The 15,588-nt window shown below is 40.1% G+C and overlaps 1 long non-coding RNA gene across 1 annotated transcript; it reads left to right on the plus strand.

The window, feature by feature from the left end:
• Window positions 1–11,173: 11,173 nt before the first annotated feature.
• Window positions 11,174–12,009, plus strand: LOC109615799. The gene is made up of 3 exons (XR_002196795.2): window positions 11,174–11,297; window positions 11,407–11,482; window positions 11,703–12,009. It is a non-coding gene; the product is annotated as an uncharacterized LOC109615799 (long non-coding RNA).
• Window positions 12,010–15,588: the final 3,579 nt, after the last annotated feature.

The following is a 15,588-nucleotide window of genomic DNA, read 5'->3' on the forward strand; positions in this document are numbered from 1 at the left end:
TACACCCTACTTGATTCAAACAAGAATCCTCTGTCTTAAAATGGGTAATTTATCGGTTTATTGATTCCTTCTTCACTTTGGAAGTCACCCTCAAGTTTCATCAGATACAAATGACCATGGAGATCACTTGGGCAAGTTGGAAGGGCGGGATTCAAGAATGACTCACCAGGATTTCGATTGAAGGGTATTAAAGGTATACAACAGTCAAATGCCAAGCTCATCTAAAATCACTCAATTAAAAGTGATCTAAAGTTCTCTAAAACCTCCCCCTTTCATAGACATCACTTCCAATCCCAATCAAACTGAGGTTTAGTTATGCAACAAGTTGTTAGGGGAGGGGGATGTTTTCATTTAATCCAAAATAAACCATTTTTTTTTAAACTAAGGACAGGAATCAATCACATGATGCTTTGTCGGCTATACACCATTTCAAACTGAATTTAAAAGATGAGACATGCACCTTCTGCCATGTAGCTATTATCAGTTTCACATTCTGGGACTTAACGGAAAATAATTTGGGATGAAGACAAGCTTTTTTGGATAAGGCTGCAGTCATAAACCATAGTAGTAACAGATAAATTACATATTTTTTTGTGGCTGTTTTAGTACTACTATCAATAGTATGGTGCAGTGTTTCAAAATTCTTAGTACAAGACTCCAAACTGATCATACTTGTAAACCATTAAACTGTGCATTCCAAACAGCTGATTTTTTTGCTTTCATTTGGTTTTTAAACATCTTATACCACAAGATCATTGATTCAACCACAATTCTCTCAGTTTAGTCATTGTAACAATAAGTTAGACCAAGACAAAAAAGTGTTTCAAAATGACTCTTTAAAGTGCTAAAGGTAATATATTATTACATTGTTCTTGATGTACACTACCCATCAGAATAGACTGACAATAATTTCAATCATTTCCATCCCATTATCAAGTGTGATCAATAGAGATCTTCCACAATCATTGATGCAAAAAAGTAACTTTTACAGCAATGTGGGTTTGTTGTCTAACCTATTGTAACAAATACTATCACAAAGAAATTACATAAATGTAAATGTTCATCACACTACATTAATGTGCGTAAATTCTGTCTTCAGCATTTGGCCATGATATCTTGTCCACATCACAATGGATATCTTGGCCAAAACTAAACACAGTAACACAGTGTCGGTGCCAGTGGCGTAGGTTTCATTATGCATGACTGGGATATGTCTCCCTAAATTTTAGAAAATGTAATTTTGCCCCCCACATTTTTTAACAACAGAACTATTTTATAAGAGAAGCTAAACTCTGTGCTTTAGAACAGTGCAGAGACAAGCCAGTAAGCAATTGCGAAATTCATCATCCAGTCTGGCTTTTGGAAAACAGAATGCAAAGATGTGCAAATAATTGTAACCCTATATTCAATTGGAAGTAGTACAAAGGCAACATATCAGATGTTGAAACAGAAATGTTACTGTTTTTGGAAAAATACAAGCCCACAAAAAAGTTATTTTAACAACACTCTGTAAGCGTTTGGGAACTGAGACTGATTACTGTAGTTTAATATTTCATAGTGATAAGTTTTTTAAACTTAATGGATAACTGGTTAACTGATTTAAAACGTGTGCTGCGCTTCTGAATTATGGTTTTGGTTCACACATATAGTGTAGCATCATAACGTGATAGCAGTCATTACCTGGACATAACATGTCACAACACCTGACATAACTAAAACCAGTCAGAATATTATAATTTTAATGTTTCCCCATTACATGTAAATCATTATTAACACACCCAATGCTAATCCCTCACCACCCTGAATGTCCCAGTTGCATAACAAAGGAGAATATTGAATGTTCCAAGTGCAACAAATAGGAGATCTTTACAATCAGCAATAAAAAAATACCCTGGACACATTCTTTAACATTATGAGAATAATCCTAAACATTTTAATTATTTTTACTTTATAATGCATTTTTACACATTAACTTATTTCTGGAAGTCTGTTGTCTATTCCCTTGCAGTGAGAAAATTTCACTAATGACACTAGAGAGAAATAGTCCATGCATCTTAATTCCCATATTATGTGTTACTGTTACAGTAATTTCTCCCATAGGGCTGGTTTCGCAGACACGGCATTAACCCTAACCTTAGACTTGGACTAAAAAATCAAGTTCAGTAGAAAACTCCCTTGAGCTTGTTCTTTTAGTCCTAGGCTAGGCTTATTCTGTGTCTGCAAAACTGGCCTATAAGGAATTTCTTTGGCTTCTTCAACTAAGGCTTGTGTTTCAGGGGGACTTACACCACCTCAACATTTTGATACTAATGTAAATTTATTCAGAGCAAAGTGACTTTTGTAAACATACTCTCATAAATTCTATCTACAAAAAAGTGTTCGATCATATTTAACCAATATTGATAAAATTACCTTGTCCTATATACAGTATCTCAGAAAACTGAGTACACCCCTCACATTTTTGCTAATATTTGATTACATCGTTTCATGTGACAACACTGAAGAAACGACACTTTGCTACAATGCCAAGTAGTGAATGTACAGCTTGCAACAATTCTTTTTTTCAGCTCCTCAGAGAGTTCTTTACCATGATGTGCCATGTTGAACTTCCAGTGACCAGTATGAGGGTGTGAGAGCGATAACACCAAATTTAACACACCTGCTCCCCATTCACACCTGAGACCTTGTAACACTAACGAGTCACATGACACCGGGGAGGGAAAATGGCTAATTGAGCCCAATTTGGACATTTTCACTTAGGGGTGTACTCACTTTTGTTGCCAGCGGTTTAGACATTAATGGCTGTGTGTTGTGTTATTTTGAGGGGACAGCAAATGTACACTGTTATACAAGCTGTACACTCACTACTTTACATTGTGGCAAGGTGTCATTTCTTCAGTGTTGTCACATGAAAAGAAATAATCAAATATTTGCAAAAATGTGAGGGGGTTACTCACTTTTGTGAGATACTATACACTGCTAAAAAAAAATCACTTAAATCACATATTGGGTCTCGATGAACAAAATATATTAAAGTTCAAAATCTTTACTGTACATTGTATAATTTATTGAGAACAAAATGACATCACAACGGTCAATGTAAAACAAAATCACCAACAGATTGGGGGATGTTTTGAAACTGACATTGAAAATCAAAGTAAACAATTGAAAATAAACAACAAAGTAAACAACTTGGCTGTTCCAAGTTGTGTGAATTTCATTATGACTTAGTAGTGTGTATGGCCCCCATGTGCCTGTATGCACCCCTGACAACGTCTGTCCTTGGCAATCTCCTGGGGGATCTCCTCCCAGACCTGGATCAGGGCATCAGTGAGCTCCTGGAAAGTCTGTAGTGCTATTTGGCAGCATCGGATGCACCGATACATAACATCCCAGAGGTTCTCAATTGGATTCAGGTCTGGAGAACATGAGGGCCAGTCAATGACATCAGTGCCTTTGTCATCCTGGAACTGCCTACACACTCTGGCCACATGAGGCCGGGCATTGTCCCGCGCCAGGAGGAACCCAGGGCCCACTGCACCAGCATAAGATCTGGTGATGGGTCTGAGGATTTAAACCCAGTACCTAAGAGCAGTCAGGGTACCATTGACTAGCACGTGGAGGTCTGTGTGACCCTCCAAGGATATGCCTCCCCAGACCATCACTGACCCACCGCCATGCTGAATGTTACAGGCAGCATAACGTTCACCACGGGGTCTCCAGACTCTTTCACGTCTGTCACATGTGCTCAGTGTGAACCTGCTCTCATCAGTGAAGGGAATGGGGCATCCTGCTGCTGGATTGATGCATTTCTACGGCCCAGTCCAGTTCTCCTTGTGTAATGGCCCATCTCCTGGTATCTCCTCAATGCTCTTGAGACTGTACTGGGAGACTCAGCAAACCTTGCGACGGAATGTATGGATGTGCCATCCTGGAGGAGCTGGACTACCTGTGCAACCTGAATGGGCTGCAGGTATCAACTCATGCTACAAGTAGTGACAAGAACACTAGCAAAATGCAAAACTAGAGAATAATCAGTCTAAAAGGATAAGGACAGAGCAACTGTCAATGGTCACACCCTGCAAAACCATTCCCTTTTTGGGGGTTGTCTTGCTGTTGCCTCTCCAGCGCACCTGTTGTCACTTTCATTTGTACCAAAACAGGTGACAATGATTCACAATCCCTTATTCCTCCTGAAAAGACTGAAAAGATTGATATCCCTGAAGTTGAATTGACTTGCTGTTATACTGTGATGATTACATGTTCCCTTAATTTTTTTAAGCAGTATATATTGACAGTTATCAAAAAAGTTGGTGAAAGCCCGAAACACATTCCTTATTTTTCAGCGACTTTAAAAATCTCTTAAGTGAGATATTCATGGTAGAATAATGCAAAGAATCAATATCACATGATTTGTTGAAAGGTCTTATGGGAATTATGACTAATACTCTGATTCTCAATACATAGGCCTACGTGGCATTCTATGAAATGCATGTGGCCTTGAAAATATTTAGAAAAAAGGCTCTGGAATGTTCTGTAGGTTTAGATGCTGCTTTTTTCTATGTGTGTTCCAAGCATTTCGCATATGTTGGCCAAGACTTTTAAGGGATGGGTATAGGAACTGGCGAGAAGTCATAACACACAATGTCTATACAGGCAGCAAATACAGTCTGCCATCACAACATAGAAAATATAGAAAGTGGATTATAGAGTACCAAAATAAAATGGCTATACTGAGCAAGTAGCTCTTGTGAGATTTTATTTAGGAAATGTTGGCCCAATCCAATTAATGCATTGAATTCTATTGTGGATGATGCAGATGCAGAGTGCAGATTATTTTGGAGCTGTCTGGAATCTGAAATCTTTGATCCGACTTTTGCAGGAGTTATTCTAACTGCATGATCTCTCCAATATGTTGTTTTGCCTATGCGTCCTTGAGGTCAAACTGAAGGGTCTGAATAAGTGGCCAGATTGGGGCCTATAAAAGAAAAAGCTACTCATATAATGGGAGATGGACATCAATATTGAAATCTGTAGACATATACAGTGATAACAATGTCAGGTTCAAAGGGCTGTAATCCTTCAAATGAGAGATCTACCCACTGACAGTATAGCCTAGGTTTTTGATTGACTTCCCACCAACTGGATGTCCCTCTCCAGAATCCTATGCGCTGTCCTTAGACCCCCTTCCTCCCGCAACAAAATTCCCACAGTAGCTGATGATTTCATTATTAATCGACACCTCTCATAAAATGTCCAATACCATTTAATAACCTTTAAAAATGTACCTTTGACACCAAAGGAACTCAGCCCCAGTAGGCCCCTAGCTGCATTCTTTCTTCCTATTGTAAATGTAAACAATTGCGTGTGATATATTGAATAAAACTGTTTCTTTTGTTATGACTATGAGCCATTTATGCAGTTATGCAATTCAAATTAGTTCACAATCTATTTTCGCAATTGTGCTAAATGTATACATTTGTGCTCATGAGTTTGCATACCCTGGCAAATATTTTGAAATTGTGAAATTAAATCATAATGATAACAGAAATAACTCAAATGGCCCTGATCAAAAGTTTACATACCCAAGAAAGCTTGGCCTTGTTACAGATACACAAGGTGACACACACAGGTGAAAATGGCAATTAAAGGTGAATTTGCCACACCTGTGGCTTTTAGTGTCTGTGTATAAATTGTCAATGAGTTTGTTAGCTCTCACGTGGATGCACTGAGCAGGCAAGATACTGTGCCATGGGGAGCAGAAAAGAACCGTTAAAAGACCTGCGTAACAAGGTAATGGAACTGTGTAAACCTGGAAAAGGATATAAAAATATATCCAAAGCCTTGCAAATGCCAGTCAGTACTGTTCAATCACTTATTAAGAAGTGGATACCAAGCCAAGGTCAGGTAGACCGAGAAAGATTTCAGCCAAAACTGCCAGAAGAATTGTTCCGGATACAAAGAAAAACCCACAGGTAACCTCAGGAGAAATACTGTCTGCTCTGGAAAAAGACAGTGTGGTCGTTTCAAGGAGCACAATACGACGATACTTGAACAAAAATGAGGTGCATTCTCGAGTTGCCAAAAATAAGCCTTTACTGCGCCAATGCCACACAAAAACCTGGTTACAATATGCCCGACAACACCTTGACATGCCTCACTGCTTCTGGCACAGTGAAGTTTGGAGTGACAAGACCAAAATACAGTTTTATGGTCACAGCTATAAGTGCTATATCTGGAGAGGGGTCAACAAGGCCTTTAGTGAACAGAATACCATCCCACTGTGATGCATGGTGGTGGCTCACTGATGTTTTGGGGGTGTTTGAGCTCTAAATGCACAGGGAATCTCGTGAAAACTGATGGCAATGTTATCAGAAAATACCGACAGACAATTTGCGTTCTTCTGCACAAAGGCTGCGCATGGGACGGTTTTGGACTTTCCAGCACAATGACCCTAAGCACAAGGCCAGGTTGATCCTGTTATCATTATGATTTAAAACGGAGCCAAACAACTACGTGAAAATGAATGGCTTCATATGATCACTATCCGTAAATAAAATAATGTTTTTTTTTAATGATAGGTCATATTTACAAAATCAATGCAAAAATTTCACAATTTCTTCCAGGGTATGCAAACTTGAGCACAACTGTGTATTTGATTTGTTTATCACTTTTCGGGTTACTATATAACTCCTTATGTGTTATTTTATAGTCTTCCCTATTATTGTACAATGTAGAAAATAGTAAAAGATAAACCATTGAATGCAATACATCAAGATTGATGGATCTTTTATGTCCAATTATTAAAGTAACAGTATCTAATCAGTGGTAACTACACAGAGATTGAGGTAGTGTAGAAGTCAGAGAGCACTACAGTGTAGTTCAGTACATTACAATTTGAATATTAGGGAATGTCAGCTGTTGACCTCAACTGAGGATGTCGTTGGGCGGTGGAAGGAGTACTTCGAGGATCTCCTCAATCCCGCTGTCACGTCTTCCATTGAGGAAGCAGAGGATGAGGGCTCAGAGGTGGACTCGTCCATCACCCGGGCTGAAGTCACAGAGGTAGTCAAGAAACTCCTCGGTGGCAAGGCACCGGGGGTGGATGAGATCCGCCCTGAGTACCTCAAGTCTCTGGATGTTGTGGGGCTGTCTTGGTTGACACGCCTGTGCAACATCGCGTGGCGGTCGGGGACAGTGCCTCTGGGATGGCAGACCGGGGTGGTGGTCCCTCTTTTTAAGAATGGGGACCGGAGGGTGTGTTCCAACTATAGGGGGATCACACTTCTCAGTCTCGCCGGGAAAGTCTATGCCAGGGTTCTGGAGAGGAGAATACGGCCGATAGTAGAACCTCGGATTCAGGAGGAACAGTGTGGTTTTCGTCCGGGCCGTGGAACACTGGACCAGCTCTATACCCTCTACGGGGTGCTGGAGGGTTCATGGGAGTTTGCCCAACCAATCCACATGTGTTTTGTGGATTTGGAGAAGGCATTTGACTGTGTCCCTCATGGCATCTTGTGGAGGGGGCTTCGGGAATATGGGGTCCTGGGTCCTTTGCTAAGGGCTGTCAGGTCCCTGTACAACCGAAGCAGGAGCTTGGTCCGCATTGCCGGCAGTAAGTCAGACTTGTTCCCAGTGCATGTTGGACTCCGGCAGGGCTGCCCTTTGTCGCCGGTTCTGTTCATAATTTTTATGGACAGAATTTCTAGGCGCAGCCAGGGGCCGGAGGGTGTCAGGTTTGGGGACCACACAATTTCATCTCTGCTCTTTGCAGATGATGTTGTCGTGTTGGCCCCTTCTAACCAGGACCTTCAGCATGCACTGGGACGGTTTGCAGCCGAGTGTGAAGCGGTGGGGATGAGAATCAGCACCTCCAAATCCGAGGCCATGGTCCTCAGTCGGAAAAGGGTGGCTTGCCCACTTCAGGTTGGTGGAGAGTGCCTGCCTCAAGTGGAGGAGTTTATGTATCTAGGGGTCTTGTTCACAAGTGAGGGAAGGATGGAACGGGAGATTGATAGACGGATCGGTGCAGCTTCTGCAGTAATGCAGTCGATGTATCGGTCTGTCGTGGTGAAGAAAGAGCTGAGCCACAAGGCGAAGCTCTCGATTTACCAGTCAATCTACGTTCCTACTCTCACCTATGGTCATGAGCTTTGGGTCATGACCGAAAGGACAAGATCCCGGATACAGGCGACCGAAATGAGCTTTCTCCGCAGGGTGGCTGGGCGATCCCTTAGAGATAGGGTGAGAAGCTCGGTCACCCGGGAGTAGCTCGGAGTAGAGCCGCTGCTCCTCCACATCGAGAGGGGTCAGCTGAGGTGGCTTGGGCATCTGTTTCGGATGCCTCCGGAACGCCTTCCTGGGAAGGTGTTCCGGTCCCGTCCCACCGGGAGGAGACCCCGGGGAAGACCTAGGACACGCTGGAGGGACTATGTCTCCCGGCTGGCCTGGGAACGCCTCGGTGTCCCCCCGGAAGAGCTAGAGGAAGTGTCTGGGGAGAGGGAAGTCTGGGCATCCCTGCTTAGACTGCTGCCCCCGCGACCAGGCCCCGGATAAGCGGAAGAAGATGGATGGATGGATGGATGGATGGAATGTCATTCTAAAAATCCCACAAAGGAACTGAAGAGTTATTTGCTTGAGGTGTGGTGTGAGGGACATTGAGGAAAGCCTGGTAGAATTTCTAGCTTGACACAAGCTACAGTTGGCGGGTAATAAAGAGAAATACAAACACATAAAGGGTTACTCTTGATTAAAAAAATATCCAATATTGCCAATTATTTTTAACTTACAGCACCCTGGGAACCCTTTTCAAAGAACCTGTAAGAGCCAGAAGTGCATTGAGTATTCTGCAGTAGATATAATTATCAGATTAATAATCTCTGACTGGATGTATGAGGAAAGGTTGACAAGTATGGAGGACCAAACCTGCCAAAATGTGAAATAAATGAATACATAAATAAATGTATGAATAAATATAGCTATACACAAAAATAAAATAATAAATGTATTAATCAATATTATTTCCCTATTTATTTAATTCCGTGATCATTAATTTCTGTAATTAATTTATTTTTCTTTTCTTTTCCATAAACTTAGTTCTGTATATATTTATGTATATTTTTATTTCCATATTCTTATATTTATGTATTTACAGTGAGGAGAACAAGTATTTGATGCACTGCCGATTTTGCAGGTTTTCCCACTTAGAAAGCTTGTAGAAATCTGTCATTTTTATCATAGATACTCTTCAACTGTGAGGGACGGAATCTAAAACAAATATAGCTGCAAGCAGCGATTAAGGGGACCAAGTAATGACATCAGGAAACGTTGAAGACCCTTGGAATGTATATGTTACTCTAACTAAGCAATTGTCTTTACATTTGCAACTTCAATTAAAGCTGCAAGCAGCATTTAGAGGGTTTCAGCATTTAGTTAGCATGAAATTTATGCAATATGGTATGTAGGGAAAAAACTGCACACATTTACAAACATTAAGCCAATTTTGGATGTTTTTTCCTGACCAATTGTGACCCCATGTAGTTTTTTTTACATACTGGTCTGGTTTATACAACCCTTGAAGATACCAAATGTCAAACTACATCAAGATTGGTCATTTGCTGCCATATGAGTAGTGTTTTAAGTGTTTTTCAAAATAACTAAGATGGCTGAAAATCCATGATGGTTATTTTTTGGGTGTCAGTGGCAAAAATGTCATAGTGAGGAGATACACCTATGGACTGATTTCCAAGACCAGGTCACAAGGGATGGGTGTGGTGAACTTTCAAAAAGTCCAACTTCACAGGCTTGTAGCACCATGAGCATTTTCGCCCACAGGACTGCCGCATACTGGATGTTTTTCCCTTTTCACATCATTCAAGTTCAAGTTACTTTATTTATACCCGAAGGTAGATTTTGTTTGCAGTAGAGTCCTCACACATATCACACATCATATAAATCATCAACAAGAATACAAAAAAGTAAAAAGAAAAAGAGAAAAGAGAAAAAGTTCTTACTGGTCCATAATAAAATAAATACATAGGCTACATAGAATAAAGTTAGTGACAGTAGAGTCCACATACTCAAGTATGAAGTAAAATGCATAAAAACTAAGACCACAATGAAACTAGAGTTTATTTCTAAAACTAATGGCTGCAGGGACGGAACTGTTTTTGTGTCTTTTTGTTCTACACCTGGGGACTATGAACCTACGCCCAGAGGGTAGAAGCTGGAACTCTGTGTGCAATGGATGAGAATTATCATTTAAAATCGAGCTAGTTATTCGGTGTAGCTGTTTTATGTACAAGGTCTCCACATTAAGCTGGGGATCACCTATCAGCCGGCTGGACCTCTTTACTAATTTATTGAGCGAATTTTTATTATTCAAGGTGAGATTCCCAAACCAGGCTGCTAGCGCAAAAGATAAAATTGACTCGATGAAGGCATGATAAAAAAGGGTCATGATGGACTTATCAATGTGAATGTGAATTCTTTGTAAACCCTAGAAATGGTTGTGTGTGAAAATCCCAGTAACTGAGCAGATTGTGACATACTCAGACAGGCCCATCTGGCAACAACAACCATGCCATGCTCAGAATTGCTTGAATCACCTTTCTTTTCCATTCTGAAATTCAGTTTGGAGTTCAGCAGATTGTCTTAACCAGGACCACACCCCTAAATGCATTGAAGCAACTGCCATGTGATTGGTTGATTAGATAATTGCATTAATGAGAAATTGAACAGGTGTTCCTAATAATCTTTTAGGTGAGTGTATGTTGCAACCAAGGTAGGAACCAAAAGCTTTCAGGAAATGTATTCTATCCAGTTTAAGGAAATTGTGAAACCACACAAAGCCTGCCTTCAACCAGCTTGTGAGTGGAGGTTTATTTAAAAACTAACATTCAGATGAATGTTAGTTTTTTTAATAGGAAAGTTTCCAGACCTCCAAGTAGGCCAGACAAAATTGGAGGTGTGGCCTCATGAGACTAGGGCTTTCCTAAATGTTACCAAATAAAATGGTGTGGAATTTGCATGTATTGTTCATTGTATAGTTTGTTGATAACATCAATTTGTCCCGTCTCTCCTTGTCTGTTTCAGAGCCCGGCTAAGAAACAGAACACTTATGAAAGACCTGGCCAGACAACCAGGTATTGCCGAATGAGGTTCAGAGAAGGCCAGAAAACCAAGAAATGCAGATGCAAGATATCCAGAACTTGACAACTCAACAGAGCACCAAAAATCAGGATGCAATGAAAAGTGTCAAGCAGACCACAGATGAAGGCAGAGAAGATCCCTTTGTGGTAAGGATAGTCTGGACTAAGGAGAATCTTAAGTGTATAAAAACACTAATTAAATATTTGGTTTGATGTCTGATTAGTTACATTGTTTTCCCTATCTCATTCACTCTAGAAAAAGAGTGAAAGAGAAAGCAGAACTCCTAAAGAAAATGGAGAAGATGAACGAGGAGGGGCAGAAACAACTTCCGGTAAGTTTTTATGTCAATTATCAAATGCTGTTTGAACCAGGCTGCTGTTATCAATGTCTAAATATTACAAATAGACATGAAAAATAATCAACTTAAGTTCATGTTAGTCTTTCACTAGTTTATGTAGTATTTAAAATGTATCTTTAATGTGTTAATAACACCTGCCCAATAATCAGAAATCTATTTAGGCATGCATTTAGGGAATATTTGAATTATTTAGGCAGACCTGAGAGCCCTGGGGAATTCTCAGAGTGCCACTACATCTGAAGAGGACAGGAGGAAAGGAGAGGCTGCAAGAAAGCATGATGAACAGCAACAGTGGGATCATTTCTTCAATGACTGACTGAGGAATGCGGAGGAGGGGAACTGGAGAAAACAGTGCACTGCCGCGAGGGGATTTCAAGGTGTTCCAAAAAATCAAGCTAAGATGACAACCTAGAAGCCACATCAAAAATGTCAGAGATACTCGTAAGTTTGAAGGATGTCACTGGCTCTAAATGGAAAAGAGGGGGTGGAGTAGAGGAAGAGGGAAGATGAGCAGGAGGGAGGGAGACAGAAGATGTGGGAGCACGAGAAGAGACAGGCAGAGAGGAAGAGGAGAGGGTTAAGGCACTATTACTTCCCAAGAAAAGCAATTTACATGAATTTCCACAGCAAACTGGGATCTAGCATATAGCAGTGCTAAGCTGATAATAACACAATTTCCCAACTAGGGCTGGGTAAATACATTTTCTGTTTGGAGGTGTAAAATGTCAAATTTTTGGAGGTTATGGAATGAACCAGCCATCTTGAAGCACAATACAGCTAATATGATATATGGCATTAATAGAGCTGCTTCAGGTTAACTTTTTTGCACACACACTCAACTTAGCCACGCAGGCTGCTCTCAAACTTCCAGCAATTGCATTCTTGCTTGCTTGGTCGGGGTGTGTTGCAATCTTTTTTTCACCATAGCACTACGGCACAGCCATGTGCTCAAAGAGAAGCAGATGTAAATGGATCTGTCTTTACACAAACTGCTGACTGGCATGGTGACTAGTGTTGTCGCAACACCAAAATTTGGACTTCAATACTTAGACCAAGTAAAGAATAACGGTCCTTGAAAGTAAAATTATACTGATTATTTATTCATTAACCATCTGCTTCAGAGTAGCAAAAGGCCACACTTAGTGTACTTGAAGCAACAGACTGCAAAAAAGAAATGATTATAATGGCATTTGCAAAAAAAAAATTTGATTCTAATTAATCATTTAATTCCTGGATAAATGTATTACTATTTGCAATGGGATTTGTATTACAAAACACACACCTGTCACTCTTTATACTCTTTAAAGGTTTGGGTGATGGCCAGTTAAATGTTTACAGAGGGTGCTTATGTTTCTCCTTTTATTAAACATGCTTGGTAGCACCGCTTGCATATTGGTGCTGTCATGTTTTCAGGGTTAGCTTTTTCATTGGCTTGGTAAGCAAAGTACTGCCATATTTCACTCCGGGCAGCTTCTTAGTCAACAAGTTTCAGTTGACTTGCAGCGGAGTTCTCCTACTGTGGCCATCGCTAATCAATGCCCCTCACCTGCTTTTGCCTCTTGGCTGAAACTGTCTGAAACACACCGGCAGCATGTAGCAGAGCCCGTGCGTGATTTCACACACAGGCCCGCCTGTTTTGGCTGATCATTTATTCTTTTTTTCTAAATGCCAGTATACTACCACTACAAAAAAATCCATACCTCAGTACAGTACCTGTACCAGTTTACCGTGCAACACTATTGGTGACCCGATTAAATAGTGTGCTAAAGGTTCCTGGAGCAGCAGCCGGCAATCTAGGCAGCTCTGCTGTCATTATTGATGTGCAGTTTGTGATTTTTCGTCTCTTCCTGCTCTGCAGCATCAGGTGGGGGTGCTGGTTGCCACTGTATCTTCTTCGTAGTTGGGCTTGTTTTGTCAAGATGACTGCAGTTTTCAACTCAGTTCTACATTTGTAAAACAAGACAGTCAAATTACCTTCCCAAAACACCCCCCAATTTCATCACAGAATGAGCTTGGGTTTTTTTCCACTAGATTGTTGGACAGCTGACCACAGCATGAATCTTCTAGGTCTAGTTCCGCTACCATTGGCTATCAGGTCTGCTTTCACTCAGTCCTAGGAGATTGATTGAGAAAAATGTTATGCTAGTTTGAGAACTCTTCCAGCAAAATATTTTGGAAATCAATCACGATTTTGTTAAAGCAGGACCCCAAGCGCAGACTTGAAGGACAAATAAAGGATTTAATGGTGGAACAGAGGCAGGAAAATCAAAACAAGAAAACGGTAGAAAAACAGACAGGCAAAAACATGGACTGATGGCAGGGACGGACTTAAACCAAGCATAAAACACAATGACTGACAAAGGGCTTACAGAAGAGGGCTAATTAAATAGCCAGCTAACGAGGACCAACAAGACACAGGTGCTAACAACAATGACAGGCACAGGTTGTGGGTAAAGGACACAAACAAAAAAACAAACATGACAGGTCTACATTCGAAACCAAAGCCAAACCAGAACAGAACGTCACACATGTAACTATTCAAATCTGACATGCATTTTACACAAGTGTTTTTATTTTTTTTATTTTACATAAAACTAGACAAGAAAAATATGAACATAACAATGTCAAATGTTGGTCCCATGTTTCATGAGCAAAAGTAAGATTCCAGAAATCTTTAATTAAGGACATGTCCGTATCCCAGTAATTTGAAATACATGAATCAATTTCAATCAAACTATTTCCTTACATGAACTGTATCCAGTAAAATCTTTAAAACTGTTGCATTTTACACTTTTCTTCAACAAGAAAAAACACACCTGCACTGAATGATTGTGTTAATATAGGACATGGAATTGCCCACAGATTCCGCTGGTCTGCCTTTACCAGGCTGAGATCATCAGTGGTGGCAACTCCAAGACATGGCAGAGCTCTGTGATGATAAGATTTGAGAGGAATCTCATCTAGTCTAATACAGACCAAATTGATGCAAGTGTTGCTCTCTAATTCATACACCAAGACTAGACACAAGGTTGGCTGCTGTGAAAGTGTATGAATGTATGCTTATGTTTAGTTTACATAACAAGCAACAAGCATTCCTGTTTATTTATGCACAGTCTGAAATTAATAATTTAATTACTCTCTCCCTTGATGACCGGGTACGCGATCATTATTAAACCACTATATGAATGGCTGACTGAACAGTGAGTCGTAAAACTACACCATATAACGAACCGTTAAGACTGCAGTCACAAGATGGAGTTTCTGTCATGGGACCCAGGAATTGTGAGCTTTCAAAATCATCGAAATCATGTCCATTTCCAAAAATGGATCATACCTAAACATTCAGAGAACCTGGAACTTATTAAGGAAACCTGATTACTTTCCTCTACTTGCCAGGCTTATCTGATTGAATGTTAGTTTGCAAAGCACTTTGATAATAAATTATATATTTGGCATTCAAGAAATAGCCAGTTCTGTTGTGATTTTTCAGGTTCACTATGTAATTTAGAGTTAAACACATTTACTGCGCTGATAATGTTTTATTCCGTGAGGAATTCCCTACGTGTTAGCTAGTACACGTAGGGAAATCTAAAACAAGCGATACATTTATGAAAATGAAATAATCTGGTAAAATATTATCTCATGGATTTTCGTACAAAAGGTTAAAATCGTGCTTTCTCTCTCATTTTCTTACAAAAGAATAAGTGGTAGAATGAAAAATCCACATGGTAAGCTATGTCTCATGAGGACTGAATTTAAATCCAGTATAGTCATTACCTACAAAAGAGGGTAACAGCCAAAGCAAGTTTACTCCACACAATAAATTAGATGTCCTATTTTAAATGCTGAACTGAGTTTGGTTAAATAATATAGTTTCTCTTTATTTGTGTTTACCAATGATAACTGAGTTAATACATGTATTTTAAAACCAACACCTGATACTCATCAATGGATTTTATATTCTAAAATGTTAAATTGATGAATGAACAAATTAAGTGGATTGATGTAAGTACTGGAGGAAGTGTCTAGGGAGAGGGAAGTCTGGGCATCTCTGCTTAGACTGCTGCCCCCGCGACCCG

The sequence above is a fragment of the Esox lucius genome, chromosome 5 (assembly GCF_011004845.1).
Source record: "Esox lucius isolate fEsoLuc1 chromosome 5, fEsoLuc1.pri, whole genome shotgun sequence".
Classification (NCBI taxonomy): Eukaryota; Metazoa; Chordata; class Actinopteri; order Esociformes; family Esocidae; genus Esox; species Esox lucius.